Below are 26,154 nucleotides of genomic sequence, written 5' to 3' on the forward strand. Positions count from 1 at the left end.
GAGATTGGAAAAAATTAGATATAAGCGCCCTTAATCAGGTCCTAGACTCATATCCTCCTTCAACTCTCTCCAATACAGACACCACTCTCGGAGATATAGAAACTTTATCGGGAAAGGTTGGCGATTGGCTCGCGGGTGCCATTAACACTTGTCTTCCCCTTTCACAGAAAAAACAGAATGACCATAGAATTCCAGCTCCCTGGTTCGGCGAACCATTAAAAGCCTTAAAATCCAAATGTAAGCGCCTAGAACGGAGTTGGAGGAAAGACTATTCCCCAGAAGCCAGGGATTCCTACAAAAAAGAATTAAAACAATATCACAAATTATGCGCTTTTGCTAGGGCTAGCTTTGTCTATAAAACTTTCTCTGAGGCCACTAACCAATCCAAAACTCTATTTGGACTGGTCAAAGAACTTGCGGGCTCCGAGATCACAGCTAAACTGCCTCCCCTGAACAACAACCAGTGCGAAGAGCTCGCCCAATTCTTCCCAAAAAAAATTGAAACTATTTACCAGGATATAGCCAACTCTTTTTCAAATATGACTCAGCACTCACAGACAACCACTTCGAATACCACTACCTGCTTCGCAATGTCTGACCTGCCTGGCATTAATGCACACCTGGATTTATGGCCACTTCTCAACTTGGACGCCCTGATAGATATTTTAGGTAAATTAAAATCTGGTTCGCCCAAAGATCCACTCCCCATCCCAATATTAAAACAACTTCACAACTCCCATTTATCCATGATTTGTAAAACCCTAAGGGCCCGATGTAGGTAAATGGCTTTTTCTGATTTCTAAATACCGAGGCGGGCCGAATCGGTATTCAGAAATCGGAATACGAGATGTAGGAAAAAAACACCGAATGAAAACCGAATCGGTCGGCATCGGTATTGTGATTCGATACGTCCCGAATCGGCACGGACCGAATCGGAATGTACCGAATCGGCAACTACCGAATCGGCAACCGCCGAATCGGTATTTGCCGAATCGGCAATTACCGATTCGGAGGTCGGAATACACCCCCATGGCCAAAATGCCCATAGGAATGCATTGAACGATCCGAATCGGTAAAATCCGAATCGGTAAAATCCGAATCGGTAACATCCACTGCAGCCAATGAGGTGGAAGCTTCCTCCCCCACCCAAGCAGGGAGTGGCAACCCAGGCAGGTGCAGCTCATTAAGAACTTTCTGGAGAGCCAGCCTGAGCTGAACACTCACAGTGAGCAGCAGTGGGAGCAGGAGCCAGAGAACTGTGGATAGCAAGATGGCAAGCACCAGTGAGAGCCAGAAGGCTGGCCAGAAGAGAAAGCCAAAGTTTAGTAGCATGGAGCTGCAGGTGTTGGTGGAGGAGGTGGTGAGGGTGCACAGGCAGCTCTTTGGGAGGCTGTCCCTCACTGTGCCGGACAGCACGAAGAGGAGGCTCTGGAGTGAGATAGCTGAAAAGGTCAACGCAGTAGGTGTCACCCCCAGGTCCCTTAATGACCTAAAAAAACGCTTTTATGACATCCGCAGCCTGACCAAACGCAAGATGGCTGAGCTCCAGAGGCAAGCTGGACTGACAAGTGGAGGCAGGAACCCGGCGCCACCCCTCACTGAGCTGGAGGAACTGGTGTCCAGCACCATCGAGAGGGAGAGTGTGGTCGGAATAGGGGACCTGGATAGCTCAGTCAGAGCTACAGCTACAGGTAAGAAGCATGCGCATCATGACACACCCTACCAGACACCTCCCCTTTAGACACAATGCACAGCCAAACCCCAGCCCAGTACTGCAACCAACATACAAGAGAAAAGCATCATGGTACATGTAGTCAGCAGAAGTTAGCAAAATATGGCAGTGCATGACCACAAGATAGAAAACAGTGGAACACATTCAAAGGAGATGCAAGGACATGTGCAATGCTTTAATTGTAGTGACTGTAATACATCGGCACTCAATGTACAAATGCTTCTTTATACCTAGGGGCACCATCAGGCGGAGGACCACAAGCAACAGAGGCACCAGCACCAGCACCAACTACCAGTGCGGTGGCAGGGCCTAGCACGAGTCAGGCTGCCGAGGAGGAGGAGGAGGACAACACCATTGGCCAGGGAAATGAGGGAGACCTGGTAATCGACTATGCATTCCTTCACTCCCCACAATTGTCAGGCACACCCCCCTTGCTGTTCTCCCCTGAGAACTCTCCGACAAGGGCCCACCCTGCACCTACAACACCTCCTGCCACGAGAATGGCTGTGGCTCCAGTCAACCCTATCCAGGGAGCAGCGGGTCAGGCCCCGGCCACCACCACAACAACACCAGTGGCACCCCAGCCCGCACAGCAGGGCGGCAGCAGCAGTACCCGGAGGCGTGCAATTTCCAGCACTGCACCGCCGGCACGGGAGGCCAGCGTCTTCCAGGGGCTTGAAGGCAGCATGGTCAAAATCCAACGCCTTCAGGCAAAGTCCATCATGGCCTGCCAGCGCCAGCTCCGCTAGCACAACCTGCAGATGGGCGAGATGGTGCAAGGGTTCAAGGCTTTTGTGGACACAAACAAGGAGGTTGCTGCAGGTCTTGGCAGGCTGACCACAGCCGTAACACAGCTATGCGGAAGACTTGAGGAGCATGAGCAATCGCGCAGGCGGGATGCCCGCGTGCACAACCGTACAATTAGCCGCCTTGCTGCTGCAACCGCGCAGCTGTGCCAACGTGGGGCTAACATGGAGGCAAGTCTGACGCAAAACACAGCTGAGGTCACCAGGGGAATGGGCTGCATTACAACAGCCATGGAGGCAATGATAATCTCCAACACTGCGGCCAATCCAGCCCTGGACCTGGGGGATGCTGGGGACAGCAGCAGCCGCAGCAGCCCGGCCAGCGCTGTATTGGAGCCGCGCCGGAGCACCAGGCGCTCCGCAGAAGCCGCAGGACATGCGGAAGGGGGTGAGGCACACCCCAGTGGGGTTCCAAACGCCCCAAAAAGTAGGCTTGCCAGGGCGGCTGAGGCAACCCGGACCTTTGACATTTGTTTTCTTTACTTTGATATTTTAATTTGTTGCACATCAGTGCAGTAACTGTGTTGCAACATTATTAAAATTTGCTTTTACCCACAACCATTGATCTGTCTGTGCATCTGTACTCACTCAGAAATAGTTTTCTGTAATCTCCTCACGTCTGTATCTGCCATCACTTGGCGTAGACACCCCAGCAGGTTGTGTTAGTGGCACAGCATCGTCGTCGTCATGGTCCTCGTAGTCTGACAACTCCACCTCAGTGCCCTTCTTCACCGCAAGGTTGTGCAACATTGCACAGACAGCTATGATTTTGCAGCAGGTGATGGGGGTATACTGCCTTGCACCTCCACTCTTGTGCAGGCATCTAAACCTGCTTTTCCAGATGCCAAATGTCCTTTCTACTACATTCCTTGTGCTTTTGTGGGCCCGGTTATACCTCCTTTGGCTGGGTGTAGAGGGGTTGAGGTAGGGGGTGAGAATGAATGAGCGTAGGGCATATGCACTGTCGCCTAGAAGGAAAAGGGGTAAAATTACTCACATGCATACATGTATTTCACTTAGCTGCTTTTTGTTATGGGGGTCTGATGATGTGTCTCACCTAGGAGGTATCCTTCACCAAATTCCCCAGCCATCAGCCGTGCATAGATGCCGCTCTGTTGAAAAATGTAGGAGTCGTGGGTACTCCCTGGGAATTTTGCTACCAGGTCTGTGATGGTGCACTTCGCATTGCAGACCACCTGTACGTTGATGGTGTGCGTAGACTTCCGATTGCGGTATATGTATTCTGTGTCAGCTGGGGGGCAAATCGGAATGTGTGTGCCATCTATGCAGCCAATGATTTGGGGAAATTGTGCCATCTGGTAGAAGTCAGCTTTAGTTTGTAGCAGTTCTGCGTGGGTTGCGGGGAAAGAGATGTACTGGTCCATCCTGTGTATCATGGCGTCAAGGAATGTGTGGAAGAACCTTGACAGGCTGCTCTGGGTCACCCCTCCTACCGCTGCAACTCCACTTTGATAGCTGCCAGACGCAAGCAGGTGTAAGCTGCATAGCACCTGGACGTGCGCTGGGATGGCGTGTGCCCTTGGGGTGGGGTGCTCCAACAGTGGTTTGAGGTCCCTGATGAGCTCAAGTATGGTGTCTGAGTCCAGCCTGTACCTCTGTAGAATCTCTGCCTCTGTGAGCATGAACAGGGTGATCCTCTGTCTGTAGACCTGTTCCTCTCTTTGCCATTCCCTCTGTCCTTCCTGCTGTAGCCGTAGCCGCCTCGCAATGACATAAAAAGCTGCCATCCTGCAAGTTGCAATGCATTTTTGGTCTGTTTTTATGGGTTGGAGTTGGTTACCACCTGATTGTAATCCATGGTAAATACCGAGTGAATAATACCGATTTTGAGTTGAAATCGGTATTTCTGTGCTTCCCTACATCTCCCCATCTGTCCGAATCGGGGACTTTCCCGATCGGTGATTCTACCGATTCGGTAGGTTATCCGATTCGGCTTATGTCCGAATCGGTGTCACTACCGAATCGGTACATGGACCGAATCGGATGATTTCCGATTCGGTGTCACTACCGATTCGGTACATGGACCGAATCGGATATTTTCCGATTCGTTGTCACTACCGATTCGGTACATGGACCGAATCGGATATTTTCCGATTCGGTGTCACTACCGATTCGGTAAATGGACCGATTCGGTATTTTTATCCGATTCGGTGTGTTACCGATTCGTTACATTTCCGATTTTCGGTATGTACGTATCGGATTATTTTCGATTCGGTAGTCATTCCGATTCGGTTTTTGTACCGATTTGGATGTTTTTCTTTGCCCTACATCTCGATGGCAGTATACCGATCGGTAAGGGCCCAAAATCGGTCTTTTCGGCCGTTACCGATCGGTAACGGCCTACCTACATCGGGCCCTTAACCTTTCCCTGCAAGATTCTACTGTCCCGGCTACTTGGAAACACGCCATGGTGACACCTCTCCTGAAAAAGCCTACGGCAGACCCAAGCGTCCTATCCAACTACCGCCCTATTTCTCCTCTGCCAGCCTTTTCTAAGATTCTTGAGAGGCACATTCACTCCCATCTCTCCCAGTTCATAGAATCTAATCATATTCTTCATCCCTGGCAATCCGGCTTCAGAACCGTTTTTTCCACCAAAACAACACTACTGGGAGTTACGGAGAATCTGCGTCAGCACCTTGACAGAGGAGATACAGCTGCGCTTATACTACTTGACCTCAGCGCAGCATTCAACACCATCTCACATACCATACTCATAAAGACATTAACCTCACTGGGCATCTGCGGCCCAGCACTGAACGGGCTCTCCTCTTTCCTCACACATCGCACGATTCAAATCTTCTCTAACATGGCAACTTCCAATATTCATGCTTCACCCTATGGCGTTCCCCAGGGCTCTGTGCTCAGCCCCCTACTTTTTAATTTGTATGTCAGACCGTTGGCCCATATCGCCGAACAAGCAGGTCTTACCCTATTCACGTATGCTGATGACTCCCAGATCACATTCTCCCTTTCAAACCCTGGCCCTAGCTCCACCTCCCTCCTGCAGTCAGGCTTAGGGAAAATTGCCACCTGGATGAACAACAACCTCCTTAAATTGAATGGTGGTAAGACCGAAGTACTGATTCTGGGACAAGGACAAGACCTATGGAGTTCTAGACATTGGTCTGCCGTGATGGGCACCCTCCCTCTCCCATCAGACCAGGTACGTAATTTGGGTTTTACCATCAATAATGCCTTGACCGTGCACCAACAAGTAAGCAAGGTCTCGGCCACCTGTACCCTCCTAGCCTCTGCGACCCTAGTTCCGCTCGGGGAGACGACCACCTGCCCTGTGGGTGTGGGCTCATTGCCCCCTCTTGTCTACTTCACAGCCAGGGCCGACCACCCTAATGGGCAAGGGCGGGCCGAGTTGGGCCGGCCCCAAACAGGGCACTATGGACCAATACACTACGGCTACTGAGGGTGCCGATGGCGGAGATGGGGAGTTCAGCCCCAGATAACGCGGTCCTCCTGGCGGAATTCAACAGCACCCGAGACATACTGGATGCAAGATCGGCACAGTGGGATCCGAAGTCTCATTCCTACGACAGGATCTTCGTAAGGAAGTGGACTGGATCACCGAGTCTGAAGCTAGAGTGTCTACGGTGGAAGACTCAGTGACCTCCCTTCAAAAGAAAGTAAACAAGCTAACTGTTGTCATGCAGGAACTTGCCTCTAGGGTGGAAGATGCCGAGGGCCATGCTCGGAGGAACAACCTGCGCTTCGTGGGCCTGGCCGAGGGCTGTGAGGGGCATCCATGACTAACTTCATCACAAAGTGGCTCAAAGACATCCTGCCGAACGACGTCCTATCATCTGCCTTTTTTGTTGAGAGGGCGCACAGGGCCCTGATGCAGAGGCCCCCCTCAGACCCCCCTCCCCCCCCCCCTGGCGCGGCCCAAAGCCTGTCATTCCAAAGATCGTGAACTACGCCGACCGGGATGCTATTCTGCGATTCGTCAGGACACACGAAGACAGCTTTATACATGACTCTCGCTCAATCTTGGTATTCCCGGACTGCACGCACCTGGTCCAGCGACAACACAAATCCTTCATGGACGCGAAGCTCAGACTTAGAGAGTTGAATGTTCAATACATGCTATATCCGGCCCGGATGCGAGTAATCTACAACTCCAAGTCCTACTTCTTCGACACTCCTGAGGCAGTCTTCTTGTAATCGGATGAGCGTCTTCAGCTCCGAGCAAACTCTCCATCTGCCATAGACTCAGACTCTTCTCGTAGCTCTCGCACTCAGTGGCCACGGCCCAACAAGTCCCAGAAGCGGCGGGGGCCGGACAGAGTGTCACCGAGCCCTGAGGGACCGCCTTGATTGATCCGGACTGCTCCACACTCCAAATGGTGAACTGTAAGACACTGCATATGGTTGATTGTATATCAGTACTGTCGGTTTCCGGGTGGGCATGGGTACTTGACCGCGGACTGCTGGGCTACGGACGTCTTGCACTCCCTGTTTTCTTGGGGTTATAGGGTGGGGTGGGATCCTTTGGTGTGATATCTTTGCACCGCAACAGATGCTCCTTGTTTTTGGTAGTGTCGGGTGAGGAGATATCCCTTCGGATATGATGGTTTATAAATGTTTATATGTTTTTGTACATGCAGGTGGTGGGAAATTTTTCATATTGTCTTTCAAGTAAATCTTCTAGCTCCATTCAGCTATTACTTCGACTCTAATGACCCCTGGTGACGAAAACCTCCTTGGGGACGTAACAGTGGTATCTTGGAATGTCCGGAGGCTACTGATTAAGGTAAAACGTGGGGCTGTTCTGCGACAGGCAAAGAGGTATGGGGCTGGTATCCTGCTTCTACAAGAAACCCATTTAATGGGAACGAAAGCCCTGTGCCTTGTTCGCTTCGGTTTCTGTCACATCTACCACCTAGGGTTCATGGGGGGCTCCAGGGGGGTGGAGGTTCTTATCCATCGCAGGGTTCAATTTAAATATATCGCACATAGGGCAGATCCTGGGGGCCGATTCCTGTTCATCATGGGTACGATCTCTGGCGAACAGGTCACTATTGGTAGCATTTATGCCCCCCCACCATTAGGCGCCACTTTTATAGAACATTTATTGGGGGTCTAGGGTTCCCTTCCAACTGGTTTGAGCCTGTTGGGGGTCGACTGGAACGATACCATGGGGCCCTTGGACCGCCAGTGCATCCTCGACTCCCCACAACCATTGGGTCCGACCAAATTGTTTAATTTGGATTGACAAGGGACTGGGCTGACATATGGCGGGAATTTCACCCTACTGAGCGTGAATACACATATCTATCGATGGTCCATGGGTCACAGTCCCGACTAGATTACTTTCTTGTCCCCCGGGTTTTTCTTCATAGATTCTCGAAAATACATCGACCCCGTGGTCTATCTGATCATTCCCCGGTTACAATGCAATTCCACACGTGCCTCCGCAGGCCGCCATTCCGCTGGAGAATGTCCCCTTGGCATCTCCGCAGTCCGGCCTATCACGATATGCTGAACACAGAGATTACTACCTTTTTAGCCGACAATGGCCTTTCTGCTCCTTCGAACACTGTTCTCTGGGAAGCCCTCAAGCCGACTGTCCGGGGCTATGAAATTAGCTATCGCACACAAGAGAAACGTACGCGCCGCGAACAGCTCAATGCCCTAGAAATGCGCCAGGCGTCCCTATCTTCCCAACTCAGTTCCAATCCCTGCCCCATCATTCGCCGCAATTTATTTCTCACACAGCAAGAACTGCGTCAATATCTGTAGGGCAAAGCCAAAGAGATCTGGGAGGCATCGCAACACTGGATATATCAGTGGGGGGATAAGTCCAGCAAAATGCTCCACAGATTGTGCTAAGCCGACAGCGCCCCGGCCGTCACACCCACTATTCGTGGCTCAGACGGGTCTTTGCACACGTCGCCGGCGGGGGTAGCGGAAGAATTTGCAAAACACTTAATGTCCCTATACGCCCAGAAGAAGCAGCTCTCTGCCGAACTTATAGCGGAGTTTCTTGTGGACATTCCACCTCGCAGGCTCCCCGACTCCGTCCGGGAGCGTCCGGAGACTCCAATAACACTAGAAGAATTGACTGGCACCCTCAGTGCAATCCAGCCAGGTCGCGCCCCTGGCCCCAACGGGTTCCCAATAGAATTCCTCCAATCCCATATGCCTCTCTTGGGGATTCATTTATTGGCAACCATTGTGGACGCATCTGACCAGGCAAGGCTACCAAGTGACTGGCGTCACGCGATGATAGTTCTCTTTCTCAAACCTGGCCGACCCCCTGATAACCCATCTTTCTATCGCCCCATTTCCCTTATAAATTTGGAACCCAAATTGTTAGGGAAAATCTTGGCCGACTGCCTGATGGGGTGCATTACCGATTTGATCCATCCTGAACAGTCGGGATTCATGCCACAGAGGGCCACTAGACATAACATCAGGAGAGTCCAAAACGCCATCACTGCGGCCCCCGCTTTAGGCCGTCCAGCTGCCCTTTTGTTAGCCGACATCGAAAAAGCATTCGACTCACTAAGTTGGGTCTACCCTTTTCAACTGCTCGAGGCAATCAACTTTGGATCCCGCTTCTCGGCGTATACACACCTGTTGTACACAGATCTGACGGCATCAGTTTGAATTGCGGGACACCGCTCTGGCCCCTTTCAGATCCAGGAGGGTACCCACCAGGGTTGCCCACAGTCTCCATTGTTGTTCGCCCTGGCGGTTGAGCCTCTAGCGGCCTGTGTCAGAAGTGACCCGGTGCTCAGGGAATTCGATTGGTCCTGCTCAAGATCTGATCGCATAGCATTATATGCGGATGACGTTCTCTTTTTTTATGACAGACCCGTGGTATTCTGGACCCCGTATATTAGAAATTCTTGAAGTATTTGGCGGTACCACCGGCCTCCATGCTAATCCTGCTAAATCCATCCTCTTCCCAGTGTGTGGACATCAAGGCCGTGAATCATGGGCCGCGCAGCTGTCCCGCGCCATAGATGGTTTCAGATATCTGGGGATCTTCATCTCCCTGTGCCACAAGATTTCATGGATGCAAAATATCACCCCACTGTTGGTCAGTCTCAAAAACGAAATGACAATATGGTCTGCACTTACTTTATCCCTCTATGGGCGCTCCGCCATCGTTAAGATGGTTTCCCTGCCTCGGATCTTATATCGCCTCCAAAATTTCCCTTATCCTATCCCTTATGCTTGGTTTGCTCAAGTAAACACATTACAAAATAAGTTCCTCTGGGGCGGTAGAGGTGTTCGCGTGTTGTGGGGGGATCGCGGCTGCTGACATTTGTTCATATTACGTTCCGTCTCACATCCTCGTAATCAATGAATTATGGTATAATTCTCCCACTGATCCGGCTTATGCCACTGAACACACCACGATGGAACATGTCCCCCTACTCCACTTATTATATAGCTACACAAGGCTAGACCATTTACCACCAGCTGGCAGGCAAGTCATATAGTTATGGAGGGCAAAGACCAGACAAATGGGATGGAAAGGGCGATTTACTGGACAGACCACCTTTTGGCATGGTACATACCTCAGAACTGTTAACACAATTAGCGGGTTCCAGGGCTGGGACTTGGTGGGGATTTCGACCCTTAGAGATGTTTTGAGGGGGCGCTACTTTAAAATAATTTCAGCAATAAATCACAATTTTATACATTTTTACAGCTCCGACACACACTCTCACCCCTGATCCAAAATATAGAGACTCTCCCTGAGTTCCAGCCCTTGGAGGGACGCCTATTGATGGGAGACCTCGCACTACACAAAATTAGGCAAATATACCAAACTTTGACAACACACACTCTCACCACTCTAGACAAGAACCGACAGGCCTGGCAGGCAGATATTCCCAAATTAACAGATGATGATTGGGCTGAAGTGATTGTCAGTCCAAGGGGCGCGGCGGTCTCCACACGTTGCAGGCTCATCCAATTCAAATATTTACATAGAGTTTATTACACAAGGGTACGACTGTGGCGAATGGGGGTTATTCAATCCCCAGCATGTCTGCAGTGTGGCAGAGAGGACAGGTCCTTCTTCCATACGAAATGGACTTGCACGGCCCTACAACCCTTATGGAATAGAGTTAGGTCATGTCTTAATGTGGTGCTGGGGTGGGTGCTCCCACTGGACCCACAACTGTTTTTGTCGCATTCTACTGACTACATTGGGGGAACCGATACAAACAACATCTATTGTTCCTAATCCTCACTATTGCCAAACGAGACCTAGCACAGGGATGGAAGGCATAGTCTACCCTGACTGTAGGCAAATGGAAGACCGAATTAGATAGATGTATGGGAGGCGAGATTGCAGTGTTTGAGGCTAGGGGCTGCCCATGGAAACATCACAAGATATGGTCGCGGTGGGCGACATATCGTGGAATCAACCTGCCCCCTCTACCTGAGGAGGACTTCTGAGCCGCATCCTTCGCTTCCTGCCATGTGTCCCCCAAGTTCTTATCGCTTGACTGTTTTATTATCTCACTGGGATGTGTATTTTGTATCTGCTGAATCATGTTCCGTACCTCGAAATTTGACCAGTGTCTGCATATTGTTTAGATTATTATTTTACCTGCTTGTTCAGCAGGGATTGTTTATTTTCATGGAAATGGTTATTGATGCAAATATTGTCCGAATGATTCAACGTGTGATTGTGGGGCTTTCGCCCGATGTATCGCAAAATGACCAAATAAAATATGTTGTTGAAAAAAAAAAACTACTAGACATTTCTGTAAGTATTTTGAGTACTGTTTGATGATCTCTAAGCTCCCATTTTCTGGTGCATTGACACATTTTTTTTATTGTGTTTTAATAATCTTTAAGTACAAGCATCGGACATAGTATCAAGTGGGCGATGTACCAAACCATCAAGTCATCAATTAGAGCCTAATTCATACTTACAAAGTGTAATCGTTTTAAATCAGTTACACTAATTGTTTAAAAGGGTACTCTGAAGAAAGACTGTCCGGTATAAAACTAGGCTGTGTAGTGTTTCAGGAAGGCAACATTTCTTAGACATACATCACCTAAGACAGTATTTTGTATCATCTTCCCAGGTGCTCATTAAGTTTAGGGTCATTTCCTATGTGCTGCATGTGAATTTGTTCAGCAACACTTCAGTGACCAGCAGCTTTAAGCCACTTGCTGAACCTGATCAGTCTAACCAGTGCATGGCTATACTTCTCCTACCTGAAAGCAGGATAAATACAGAAATTGTTGTCTCTTTAAACACCTTTCAATGAGTTTACTGTTATCTCACAGTAGAGTGCTAGCAATGAGCTGGACTACAATATGTGGATAAAAATCTGCTCTGCGATTTCTATACCTGGTACAAACCTATCTCATGTAGCTACTTGGGAGCCAAGTATACTCTGTGTCATTTTAAATCTTGCACTTCCAGAACTTATTTTAATTTGTGTATAAGTCTTGTTCAAGTCAGCTTCAGTTAGTCTTACACATCTTACTTGGATCTGATTAGCATATCTGGTTGCTTCCTGGTTGATCTGTGCATCATATGTATTACATCGAAATCTAATGGCATCCCATATGGTTGACAGCAGTTTGTTTGAGATTGTGAACAGTGTTGAAAGAAATTTGCCATTTCAACGTAATTACTCATTGGAAGGTTGCAAACACTAAGAACTGCCCCTCCCTCTAAAGTGTTTGTGCTGAACTTAATAAACCCACCATTATTGAACACATGGCTAATCTCTGTGCTTGCAGCAGGAAGCAGTAATACACTGAAATGTGGCAGCCCCTCTAATCGTACTTTGGGCTCATGTAGACATTGCTTGGCCACTGTCTTTCTCAGTGAACGTATGGACATCATACAATTTGACATGCCACCCAATTCTTATTTTCCCTCTAGGATTTGTTTTTTTGTCCTGAAAATTATTGTTGTGCTTTTATTTTCATTGTAACATTATTATTTCCTAAGCTATGAACATGATAAAGTGAAATGTATTAATTAATTGTCTTGCTGTGGCATAGGACTTAAGCTACATCTCACTGACCAAGTACAACAAGGTCAACACCATTATGTGTTATTGCATATGTTACTATTCAAATTATTGTGGACTCTGGTACATTTAAAAAAGTGTTTTTTAGAGTTTTATATAGCACAAACTAGACCCGAAGATATCAGATATCCGAGCACTTTACATGAGCACCAGTTTCGTTACAGATGGACATATTAATTTTTGTTCGGCACGGGGAGATTAAGTGATTTGCCCATAATCACAGGATGTTGAACGTCGTTGCTGAGACTCGAACCCGGTTCCCCAGCTTTGAGGTCGACCGCTCTAGCCGTAAGGCTACATCCTCTCTCCAAATTGGGCTGTTCTTATTTTCTTGAAGCATGATCAATGAATGCCGATTTCCATAAGAATGATCATTGCCGATAGTGGAGTGAGCTAAAAAGATGTTCTGTATTGTAACCTAGAGTAATTACCGGTGGCTGAAATGTATTCAAGCGTTCGATTTTTTTTTTTACATTTCTTCAGAGACATAGTGTACACTTTGCTGCTTATAGTTTTCGACATCAAAGGTATTTTTGTATCCACAGAGAGGAGATTCCCGAAACTGTAATAAGATGAAGAGTATTGAAGAAAACATGACCACACTGGAAAGCTATCTGATGCTCGAGAAGAACCAAAAATGATGCCAAACAGTATTGCGAAATAGAACAACTCAGTAGGAGACAGAGAATCTCGTACATGAACAAACTTATCCTGCAGGACCATCAAATGCAATCCGGAGGCTTCAAGAGGCTAAGGGCATCTATGCTGCTGGTCCCAAAACATCCAAATAAATTAAAATCACAAAAATTACACTGGCAGAACACATCCAAAATTTATACATGTTAGATACCACCCTTTATCTTAGATAATGATCAGGTAGTTATAAAAAGTGCTCCCCTCTCTAATATGACAATATCAATATTATGGTGTTAGTCCATCATACACGCTGTTTTGGCTGGACCTTACAATCCCTAGAAAGAGGTATACAAAACATAGGTATACAAAACATGAATCGTGAAGCAGACATCTGAAAGTTAAAAGAAAGAAGTGTTTGGCTACTTGTAATGCAGAATATTATTCTAGAGCATAACGATTTGGTATTGAGTTCTTTGTGTGTATTTCATAAATATTGTCCAAGTAACAGACTATTTAGATAAGCTGTGAGGTTTATTCGTTTCACACATCCTAGAAAGTTCTTAACGCAGATTGAAAACACAGCTCCGGATAGAAAGGTCATACATATGTTATCAGTCCTGCAAGAACAAATACACTGCAAATACCTAGTGAAGATTAAAATATAGTTAGTGATTCAGGAACCACAATGATCAGTCAGCAAGCACATTAACATAATTTATGCCAAAATATAACCAAAGCTTAGACTCTAAACTCCAAAGAAAAAAACCATACACACAACGTTAGACGAGCTTTGGCTTCTTCTCATTACTGAAGTAGCATCACCAACCATGCACCGGGGAAAACACATGAGGTTATATTGAATGTGGCAATAGGGTTCATCAGCCATCACAACTAGGAGTTCATTAACAAACGAAAACAAAAGAAATAACATAAAGGTTCTGTGTTTGTGAGAAGAGTTTTAATAACTTGTAATCCCAACACTGCCACCACTAACAGCCAAACAGAAAGCTTATTTAGGATGTAAGGAATGTAAGATGACTTTTAACGAGTCATCTGCTCGGTGGGGCAAATATCAAACCCACACAGCAGAAAACATAAGCATAGGCAGCAAAAATGGAAAGAGCTTTACTCTCTCAGCAAACCTAAAGATCCATCAACAAATGCAGACAGAAAAACCTCACACCTGCAGTGAATTTGAAAAGAGGGTTACTTTCTCAGGAAAACTAAAGATCCATCAGCAGCCACACACCGGGGAAAAAGCATATCCTTGCAGGGAATGTAGCAAGCACTTTACTGATTTATCAAAACTAACGGTTCTTCAGGGAAAACAAATAAGGGTAAAACCGTACACATGCAGTGAAAGTGAAAAGAGCTTTACCAAAGCATTAGATCTAACTATTCATCTGCAACAGCATACAGGAAAAAAGCCATACCCCTGCCAAGAATGTGGAAAGAGTTTTAGTAAATCCTCAAATCTAAAGAGCCACCATCTAACACATACAGGAGAAAAACCATGCACTTGCAGCGAATGTGGAAAGAGCTTTACTCGTTTATCATCTGTAAAGAAGCACCAGCGTATGCACTCAGGGGAAACACCTTACACTTGTAGTGAATGTGGAAAGAGCTTTATTGAAGCTACGCAACTAAAGAGACACCATCTGACACACACGGGGGGAAAACTGTACACATGCAGTGAATGTGGAAAGAGCTTTAGTGAAGCTACTCAACTAAAGAGACACCATCTGACACACACGGAGGAAAAACTATACACATGCAGTGAATGTGGAAAAAGCTTTAGTAGATCTACGTATCTAAAGACCCACCAACGAACACATACAGGAGAAAAACCATACACATGCAGTGAATGTGGAAAGAGCTTTACTCAAGCAGGACACCTAACCTCCCATCTGCAAACGCATACAGGAGAAAAACCATACACATGCAGTGAATGTGGAAAGAGCTTTACTCGTTTATCATCTGTAAAGAAGCACCAGCGGATGCACTCAGGGGAAACACCTTACACTTGTAGTGAATGTGGAAAGAGCTTTATTGAAGCTACGCAACTGAAGAGACACCATCTGACACACACGGGGGGAAACTGTACACATGCAGTGAATGTGGAAAGAGCTTTAGTGAAGCTACTCAACTAAAGAGACACCATCTGACACACACGGAGGAAAAACTATACACATGCAGTGATTGTGGAAAAAGCTTTAGTAGATCTACGTATCTAAAGACCCACCAACGAACACATACAGGAGAAAAACCATACACATGCAGTGAATGTGGAAAGAGCTTTACTCAAGCAGGACACCTAACCTCCCATCTGCGAACGCATACAGGAGAAAAACCATACACATGCAGTGAATGTGGAAAGAGGTTTTCTCAAGCATCAGACCGAACCAGCCATCTGCGTTGGCATACAGGAGAAAAACCATATACTTGCTGTGAATGTGGAAAGAGCTTTACCCAAGCAACACACCTAACCACCCATATGCGATGGCATTCAGGTGACAAGCCACACACATGCAGTGAATGTGGAAAGAGCTTTACTAGAGCTACACATCTGAGGACCCACCAGCGAACACACACAGGGGAAAAACCATACATATGCAGTGAATGTGGAAAGAGCTTTACTGACTCATCAGGCCTGACTATCCATCTGCGATCGCATACAGGAGAAAAACCATACACATGCAGTGAATGTGGAAAGAGCTATACTGACTCATCGGGCCTGACCGTCCATCTGCGATCGCATACAGGAGAAAAGCCATACACATGCAGTGAATGTGGAATGAGCTTCGCTCATTTAGCAACTTTAAAGAGCCACCAGCGCATGCACATGGGTTAAACAATACACATGGATGAATGTGGAAATGTCTTCACTTAAGCATCAATCCTAAGCATCTATCTGTAAATGCATGTAGCATAGAAACCATACACTTGAAGTAAATGTGGAAAAAACTTTAGTAAATCCACGCATTCAAAGAGCGACCATCTAACACACAGGGGAAAACTTTAATCAGAGAATGTGAAAGAGCTTTACTCAAGCATCAGATCTAACCATCCATCTGCAATGGCATACAGAAGAAAAAACATGCAAATGCAGTGAATGTTGAAAGAGCTTTAGTAAATCCATGTGTCTAAAGGGTGAGCAGCTAACACAAAAATGGAAAAAACACACACATGCAGTGGATGTGGAGAGATTGATTCAAGCATCAGTTCTAACCATCCATTTGTGAAGGCCTACAGAAGACAAATCATACAAATGCAGTGAAGGTGGAATGGGTTTTGCTAGCTCAATATACCTAAAATGACACCAGCAATCACCCAGACAGGAAAAACAACAACAAATATCTAGGCTGTTTCATTCATAAACTGTAAGATACCTCTTGCAAATGTAAATAAGGGAATGGCTTTTATGATTTATTAAGCAAAGTGGTCAGTTAGTGAACACACAATGAGGAAATAACACCTGGATGGATGTGAGAAGGGCTTCCATGCTTTTTTGCAACTACATGTGCATGAGCATCTATACACACAGGAAAACTCATACATAAGCATCAAATTATATATGGTTCAGGCTGTCATGAAATTATAAGTCGTTTCAGCAACACATCCAAGAAAATAATTTTTGCTACAGTAAATGTGGGAGGGCTTCCTTCACCATTCAGCATGCAGAGTTATAAGGTTTATGAAGAAAGTGTCTAGACCATGCAAATGTCAGGTATGTTTCGATTATTGTGCTTTCTAGCTTTGGAAAAACACAATAATATGTTGAAACTATTCTCCGGCTGTGGCAGTTGCCTTGTACATGCTGTAAGGAGTGATAGCTCTTTGAGCTTATTACTTGGTATGTTGGTAACCTTAAACTTTGTTGACCATGGGGCATATTTTTCTATTCTATTCATGTACATGGGGATGTTGGAGGCCTTAATGAATTATGTAAACATTAAGGCCCAGGTATATTTCAATGTACATTTTAATCATGGGGTTCTGATGATCTTATAAACAACAAGCCAAAGGCCATGTGGTTTGTATATATGAGCAGATCCCTTAGAAATTGAATGTATGGTCATGTCATAAATGTTAGCTTCTATTTTTTATATTGTATATTTTATATTACATGATTATTTGATGGCAGTTGGTTTGAATAGTATATCGGTTTTCAAATGCGAATGTTTATTAAAAACTGTAAGTGGAATCTGTATAAAGGTGAATTTTTATCATTGGAATATTAAATCAACAAAACCCAATAGTACAGCTCTGCAGACTAGTTTGAGGCTATTCACTTGTTGATGAAACTCATATTTCATAGCGATCCATTAAATGCCTCCAGAACCCCATCCATATTACTGGATTACCCGCTATGTGATTTTCCTCTATTAAAGTATGATCTTATGTCATTGCTCAGATCTGGCAAATATGCGTGATTGTAAATGGAAGAGTATAGTGTGTTAAGGATAGGCTAAATCAATCTTTTTTATGTATTTTTTGTAATAGTAATTATGATGTATAGGGTGGCCAGCCGGTCTGAGCACTACTCTGTTCCGGAAGGAGACGGACAGAAACAGCCTCCTCCTGTTTAATAGCCACCACCCTAGAGCACTACGTGAAAAACTCCCCTTCGGTCAATTCTTGAGGATACGTAGAAACTGCTCCTCAAGGGATGACTATAGACAGGAAGCCAACACCCTACAAGGTAAACTCCTTGACAGAGGATACCCCACCCAATTGATACGAGACTCAAATAAGCGAGCCCTCAATAATCATAGGGAGGCACTTCTTGATGTACATCAAAAAGAACAGGACAACCTGATAACATGCGTCACCAGTTTCACTAGGAACTCTAATTTCATTAAGAAAACAGTGAATAAACACTGAGGCATCCTCAACTCAGGGGGGACTGATTTACCCAAGCCAAGGTTTGCATTTAAACGGACAACGAACCTTAAAGACTCCCTGATACACACACGCCCCAAGAAATCAGCCGGTACTGGACAACGGACACTATGGGACCTCCCACCCGTTGTTGGACACTACCCTTGTGGAGGCTGTGCTGTCTGTCCTCAATCTTTACAGTGCAAAGAAATTACGTTAACAGACTCTTTCACTTGGAAACTGAATAAGCATACCAACTGTAATAGCACCAAGTGTGTCTATCTCCTTATCTGCCCTTGTGGAAAATTCTATGCAGGTATGACTATGAGACAGGTTAAATTGAGAATAACGGAGCATAAAAGTAACATACGGTGCTCCAAGACTCACACGAGACTCTATGAACACTACCAACAATATAATCACCCTGCTGACAGCATCCAATGGTTAGTGCTTGAGTCCCAACCAGCCATGTCCAGACAAGCTTTGTTCAGGCTTGAACAAAGATGGGTTCACCGTCTCCAGCTAGACACAATAGGGCTAAATGACGCTATTCCCTGGGCGAGTGTCTCTAGATAAAGACCACTCTACTACCCCTATACCCCACCTGCCCTAGTAACACACTCAAGGTACTGCGGTCATGTCATACACCCCTGACCAGTAGTGTAGTACAACTAGTAAACCAGCTTTGTACTGTCACTTTCATCTTAAAGCACCCTGGACCCTCTTTACAGAGGACCTTCAGTTTAACACCCCATGGTCCCACAGGGGTTAGCCGCGTTGTCCTGGCGGCTCACAGTCAATAGAGGTACAGACTGACACGATGTGTATATTAACACACAAGATGCACCAATACCCGCACCTTTAGTTAATCTTGGTTACATTATGTCCATTAATCCACACACTCTTTCCCGTGTTGCCGTCCCGGGGCACATTACACCCACATGTCAGAGATATCCCTCCCCCTACAACCTTTGTTACACAGCGGACCCACGGGGATTCTGCTACATTGCCCCGGTGGTCCACAGTCGATGCAGGCACAGATTGACACCCTCCTTCTACCATCACCTAATTTACGTAAATAACCGCACCTTCTCATACCTTGGGGCCAATTGAGTGCTGTATAGATGCACTCATTTCTAAGCCGCCGGCTCGGTTTTGTTTGACACCTGACTGTCAATGTCATGACTCTCGGTGTATGCAAGAACCCCCCGACTGCCGATTTTTAGTGCCACTCCCAACATGGCCACAATTCAGCGCCGCTCTGTTCTACAATCCTTCCCACTTGTTTAGATAGGGTGCTGCGCATGCGCGTGACGTACAGTAGTCGCGCCACCGCCAGACCAGCACTGACGTCAGCGGCCAACTCCTTACAAGACGGCGGACTCTAGCAGAATACCTCCACCAGCTGCTCCGCACCCTGACCAGGTGCCGCGAGCGTGAGGGGTAGGTGTTCCGCCGTGCCAGTGTTCCCTTCGAGGTAAGCCCCGAACATGACCATCATGTCTTCGGTTTTTAGTTGTCAGGAGCGTAGCTGTCGCTCACATTATCGGGCGAAAGTTTCCTGTTTGTTGATTACCTTTTTGCACGGTAGCCTTCCATGAGGTTCCGCTTGTCAGATTACACACACGATATTTTACCCTACTTGGCTACTCACTCGCCCTGTCCTCTGCACGCCTGGTCTTTCACTGCATGTAGACTGGGCAGCTCCTTGATAGACCCTTAGCCTGCCTGGGGCCCCGCTACTCGTATCTTTCATACGAGATATATGAATTTATGACCCACCGGGCCATGTACTCACCTGGCTTACATCCTGCCCGACCTTTCTCTGAAGGTAACTAGGGCAGCACTCCGCCTTCCCGTGCGCCCCCTATGATATGAGATTGGACGATGATTAGACCTATCACTGGATTTATACCACATGAGGCCATATCTAGTGGGGAGCACCCCGCCCACAGTCTCTCCTTGCCTGCATTGATTGTGATTTGCTGCCGTGACAATACAACACTTGACGCTCCACTTGGGGCCTATATTGCAGCCGCTTAGGGCACCATTATTGGCGTGTACTTGACATGTTTGGGTTATCAGTCATCAATTCCTTACATCCTATAGGTGAACTGTACCTTATAACGCTGGCCTCACGGGAGCATGCTGCGAGGCCCCATTTTAATCCATTTAGGGTAAGAACATGACTATTGTTGCGTGCTGCTTCTGTTCCCTAGGTATTGGGTGTGACCTTTTTAAGCTTCGGCGCAATACCACAGTTTTGTCCTAGACACACAATGGCAACCCTCCAAGTGTGATATTCGGGTGGTGTGTGTCATAGAAGGGACGTTGCATCCACATTTCTGGTTCAATGGTTTTTTCCCTTCCACACTACCCCCTGCACTCCTTACAGTGTGGAGTTTGTGTCACCAGAGTCACGCTGCACGAATTGAGCATTGAGTCACTATGTTGTAACTGACTTGAACTGTTCTTTCTGTTTTATTATTTTTTCCTCCTACCTCTAGGTCGCCTAAATAGAGCAGGACCCCTTGGCCCTCTTCTCCTCCGACCCAGTGAGGTTGTATTCTCTTTCTTCATAGAGATTGAGTATTGAGTTCACATTTTGTTTTTGTTTTTGTTCTTGTGTAGTACTTCTTTTGAGGTCCTGACGAATCGCCTCTTGGCGAGAAACATGTTGACCATACTAGGGGGTTGACTTATTGTTCTGTATATCTTTACGGTCTCTAAACTCCCCTCCCACCCCTTTTAACTAAGGAATCAGCCACGTTATTAAAGTTGAAAGTGGACTGCTTACCTTTTTTATTACTATCACTCACTATTACACTGACTACACTCTTCATCATCCTCACCTACACCAACCATCGGCAAGGAATAAAAGAACCCCGCCAAAAGAGTACCTTCGGGGACTCCGTCAGACATTGCAGCGCCGGTCTGATGAGGGGCAGTGAGTCGATGATGACACCGGACACCCTCTAGTAAGGGTGTGTTTCACGCCTATTACTTTGGGTGTGTGAGGCTCTCTAAGTTCCGACAAGGGAACCCTTTAGTGATATCCACGGTATTGTCAATACCTACTCCTTGCTCCACACTGTTACACGCTCCCTGGGGAACTTTGTACTCTGCTGTTAGCTAGGGTGGCCAGATGACACCATTGTACAGAAACTTTTCAAGTTTTGAATTTTCTTTTAACTAACATTTTAATAAGGTCTGTCAGTTGTTTTTGAAAACCATGATTACAATACCTGTAATGCACTAATTTATTAAATGAAATCCAGACCTGTCACGCAGCATCCTCATGACATTGATTCATCTGGCCATCCTTATGGTGTCCTACTATTTATATTTAATAGAAAAAAAAGAATTCAGAAAGCATTTTTTATCTTTAAAAAATGCTTTAGTTCCACTTACTGTTGGTAATTTTGTCATATCTGTAAACAACAATCCAGTTTAGAATATATTTCTCTACTTTGTGTACAGATTACACTTAAGCATAGATATTGTCATTCTGCTTTGTTGGGAATATTGCTTAAAGGATTACATGTTAATACATTTTTCCCTTATTAAACAGCAATTTTTACTTTCATGACACTCGGTCTACACTCCACACTTGGGCACAGGAATGGTCTCGGGACATACATGCATTTCTTCTATTTCTGATCAATTTCAGGAGAAGCAGTGTGTGCAACCCAGGTTCAAAAGCATACCCATGTGGGTTGGGGAAAGTAAATGAAGCTTATTTTTAGAAAAGCAGAACATACTACAGAGAGGTGTCAATAAATTATACCACTTCCTAAGCATTCTCCTTTCTTTGAAAAACGCTAAACTAAATATGAAGCATGCAGTTCCATGCTAACTTCATAGAGTCTACTCTCAGTTGACATTGCTTTGTATGCCCTAAATGATGGTCCAGTATGGAGATCTTGCTGTCTGCCACAGTGGAGAGCTTTACTCTCTCTGGAAGGTGGCTCTGTGGAAGGTCCAAAATAATGTACCAATACTTTCTTTTTGTTTCATTGAATTTGTTTGACTATAAAACTATGTTATATGGCTAATATTTTATGGTGAGGAGGCTTTTAATTTACTGAATTATGGCTTTTGACTAATGCTAAACGTAAAATATTCCTAGTCTTGTAAATAATAAAACAGAATGTATGTTGATGCACAGACTAACTTGTGTATGTTGTAAGGGGGTGTGAAATTCGAGTTGGGAAATCTTCAGTTAGTCATCCATTAGCAAAGTTCATAAGCCTCAATTTACACTCAGCAGCTTTGCATTGTATGATTTGTCATGCTGTATTCTTGTGGATTAGTTATTGGCAAAACTATTTAGCCATAACCAAAGCACAAGGGGTTGCAGGGGTTACAGGGAGCTGCTGACCGCTCTGCACTAAGCTTCTAAGGCCAGAGTCTAAAATCCACCTCGATCCAACAGCTGATACGCTGAAAAATGCCAAACAATGGCACAACTAAATAGTGTGAGGCCGTGACCGTGGAGCTGAGCAGAATATGGGAGGCTTGTAGCCAGGCCTGTTGCGGTCGCTCATTCCACCTGTGAGGTCTAAAGGAGTGAAGAGGACCTTTCGATAACTCCATTCGGTAGCAATACACCTCCATGTGGGTTTCAGCAGAGGAGGGACCATTATTGAGTGGGCCGGCAGAAGAGTTCATAGATGTACTGCACTGGCCTCCTGGGCAGTGGCACGGCCCACCACCATCATCTGGCCTACTTTGATGTGCCCAGTTGATGAGTGGAGGCAATTGGCACAAGAAGACAGCTATAAAAAGACGAGGGGGGACTATGTTATCACTTGGGCCTACTGTGTCTAAGTAAGGTGTGGCGGAACAATTCCAGCATGCTCATTGAGAGCCCCAATTCATGCTGCATATCGCAAAACCAGATTTTGAACTCAGCAGATTTGCATCTGTCCTCCCCCTGCACATGCTAATGAGTATATCTACCTGCTTTACCTGACAGCGTAATAGCGCACTGTTAGGCCTGTGTCCACGGCGCTGGGCTCGAATAGAAGGACCAGCTGTGGGCTGCAGGGATGATATCGGGTTTAGGCGAAACCCAAATCGAACTGCTGAACTTGATGTTGCCACACTCTTGGGTGTTGGGTTTAGCGCCAATAATAACTAGGAGACTCAAAGGTTATGGGTGGGTTGGTTAAGTCCAACCCATTTATAAAGCTTTGATTACGCACTAGTTGTAATCACGAGTGAAAAGCTATTTAACATATCCGATAATTATCAGATGTGTTGAATACCTCCAGCTTAATTAAATTTCTGCAGGTCAAACCTGATGAAATTTGAAAGTGGAAATATACATATTATTTGCCGCACTATGTGGATTTTGGTGTTTGTTTTAAACACCAAAAGTTGCATGTTATTCTCCACAAACTCTTAATATGTGTATTTATTGCACTCAATAAATAACTTACCCTGTGGTTTCTTTATCAGGTGTGCTTAATAGCACCTACACTCGTAATCAGGGCCTTAGAATATTAACACAGACCTCAACATTTACCATCATAATGGCGTGGGTCTCCATGATCACCATGATCACGAGTGAGCACCAGCTTACTTGAACATTACAACCAGAATCTGAGAACCTGTGAGCCCTATCACTCACAAACCTGCTAGTCACATGAAAATTTCTACCATACCCCTCGAAGCTGGGGGATAGCAGAATTTCATCTGATCTGATGCTGAAGCCAGTGGATACTCTGAAACCAAACAAGGGTCACTGGCAATCCAAACTGTCCTCCTGTAAAAGGGTGTGATGAAACAGGAAAACACAGATGTGGGGGTTGTGGCAAGCTGGACACAGACGTTAATGAATCTCTTCTACTAGACCTGAAAACTGGCCTGTTCATAATAGATGGAAAAAAATTACTCATTGACTGTGCACTTAGACCCACTAAAGGAAAGAATGGCCAAGCAGGCAGAGAGAATTGATATGGTGGAATGAAGGATTACTGACAGAGGGCCAAGTGGTGGTACATGAAATCCAACAAACCAACCATAGTAAAGAACTGCCTGAAATCAAAACTAAACACGAAGCTTTGGAAGTCTCCACAAGAAGAAACAACCTACTGGCACTGTGCATCCCTAAAACCATGACTACGGGCAAAATTGAAAATTTCATGGAGATTATACTTGCAGAATTATTAATCAAATCTCCTTTTTTTTAAGGGGTCTTTATTGTGGAACATGCGCATCGAGCACTTATGCAGCACCTACCCTCCGGTGCTCCATATGTCATTATTGTGCGCTTCTTAAACTATAGTGGCAGGGACACTGCTCTTCATATGGCCGAAGTAGGAAGGATCTCCTATGCCAGAACTACCCATAATTGTTGTTTACTGACTTCACTCTTTCCACAGGTCCTAATATGTAAGATTGCATCAGTGTGTATGATCACATGTGGCAGAGACAATGGGATAGTTTTGTATAATGTTGAGCTGCAATCATTTGTTAGTTGTTGTTGGAAGCCGGAGTCCCTGTCCCGCACCACTGTCACCAAATGCGAGACCCGGGACTCCTCACTCAATGTTAGGCCAAGAAAGGACACTGTTTGAGATAGCCCTGCTCACGCTAGTAGCTTGGCACGAGCAGCCGGGCCTATCTCCAAGGCACAAGTGAATAGTCTGTGCAACGTTGCTCACAGCAACGCACTTGTGACACCACAAATGGACTCCACACGAGTTTGATAAAATGAGTATAAACGTTATATAAAAAGATATACTATTAGACCACACGATACAAAAGCCAACATATTTTAATGGGTAATATTCGATCCGCGTGGCTGGTAGGTTCAAATCCCAACCACTGCTTTCCAAACGCTATGCTGGTCGTAATGCTAGAATCACACACGTTGCAATGGACAAACAATAGTGCTCTGCGTAACAATACAATCCTGTGCTGAGCAAAGGAGAAATAATACAGTGCTTAACGATACAGTCCGGTACCTTGCAATGGGAGAAATAATGCAATGCGTACCGCTACAATCGTGTACTGCGCAATGAAGGAATAATGCAATGCGGGCCGCTACAATCCTCTACTTGGCAGCGGAGAAATAATGCAATGCGTAGCGCTACAATCGTGTACTTTGTTATGCAGAAATAATGTCAGGCGTCATAAGACAGTCTGGGAGTTCGTTAGAAGCAATATTGGCAATGTGTATTACGGCAATCAGCCTCTTCGATAACAGTTGCGCCCCCACACTTATCAACGATGACAGAAAGTACGCTTTTCACTCGGGCCCCAGTACTGCCTCTCCTTCGGTCAGTACGGGCCCAATCTGAGCCAAAGCAAAGGCTCACGTTGCCAGCAAGAATGAGAGGCTGAGAGTGTCCCTGCGAGCCTGCACCCGGCCCAGGTGTGATCCACGTTACCTGGAGGCACGACCCCAGTCTCCTCTCCTCCGTCATTGAACTGGGCATTCCATGTAGAACTTTCTCAATGGGCCTCAGCGGCTCGGCCTGGCAGCCCAGCTCCTCCGGGGCTGCCAGTCCGGGCCGCAACTGTTAGGACAGTCTCAGGCAGCCGCAGGGCACACGTACCCCACGCCTCTGAAATTATGTTACTCCAGGTGCACGTTCACCACAGCACCCTTTGGGTCTCCTCTGGCACGAAGCCACACACACAACACTGATGGGACTTCACGTCAACTCCGAGTGCATGTTCCCCAGGCACTCCTTCCTGCTGTCTCAGTTGGCACCAAGACAAGCACACCACGTTGCAGAGACTCACTTTCTTCTGGTGCACACGATGATCAGCCGATCACCTTCAGTCCCAGGATGCACCAAACCACGCACACTGCTTCACTGAGATTTAATCCAACTCCGGTGCCCCGATAGCCAGGCGCTCTTCACCAACGCCTTCGGATGCACCCCGACACGCTCAGTATCCGAGCCTCACTTCTCCGGTGCACTCGATGACCAGGCGCTCTTCACCATTGCCTCCGGTGCACCCCGACAAACACCCTGCTCGTCCTAGACTCTCTCCACTTCTGATGCACACTCTGACCAGGAGA

The 26,154-nt window shown here is 46.2% G+C and overlaps 1 pseudogene across 1 annotated transcript in view; it reads left to right on the forward strand.

The window, feature by feature from the left end:
* The window catches only part of LOC147700357 (uncharacterized), a 122,482-nt pseudogene extending 104,728 nt beyond the window's left edge, over positions 1–17,754 (forward strand). The window contains exon 5 of the transcript XR_015299407.1: positions 13,142–17,754. The product of XR_015299407.1 is annotated as an uncharacterized LOC147700357 (transcript). The remainder of the gene's footprint in view (positions 1–13,141) is intronic.
* Positions 17,755–26,154: the final 8,400 nt, after the last annotated feature.

The sequence above is a fragment of the Lissotriton vulgaris genome, chromosome 8 (genome assembly GCF_964263255.1).
Source record: "Lissotriton vulgaris chromosome 8, aLisVul1.2, whole genome shotgun sequence".
NCBI classification, from domain to species: Eukaryota; Metazoa; Chordata; class Amphibia; order Caudata; family Salamandridae; genus Lissotriton; species Lissotriton vulgaris.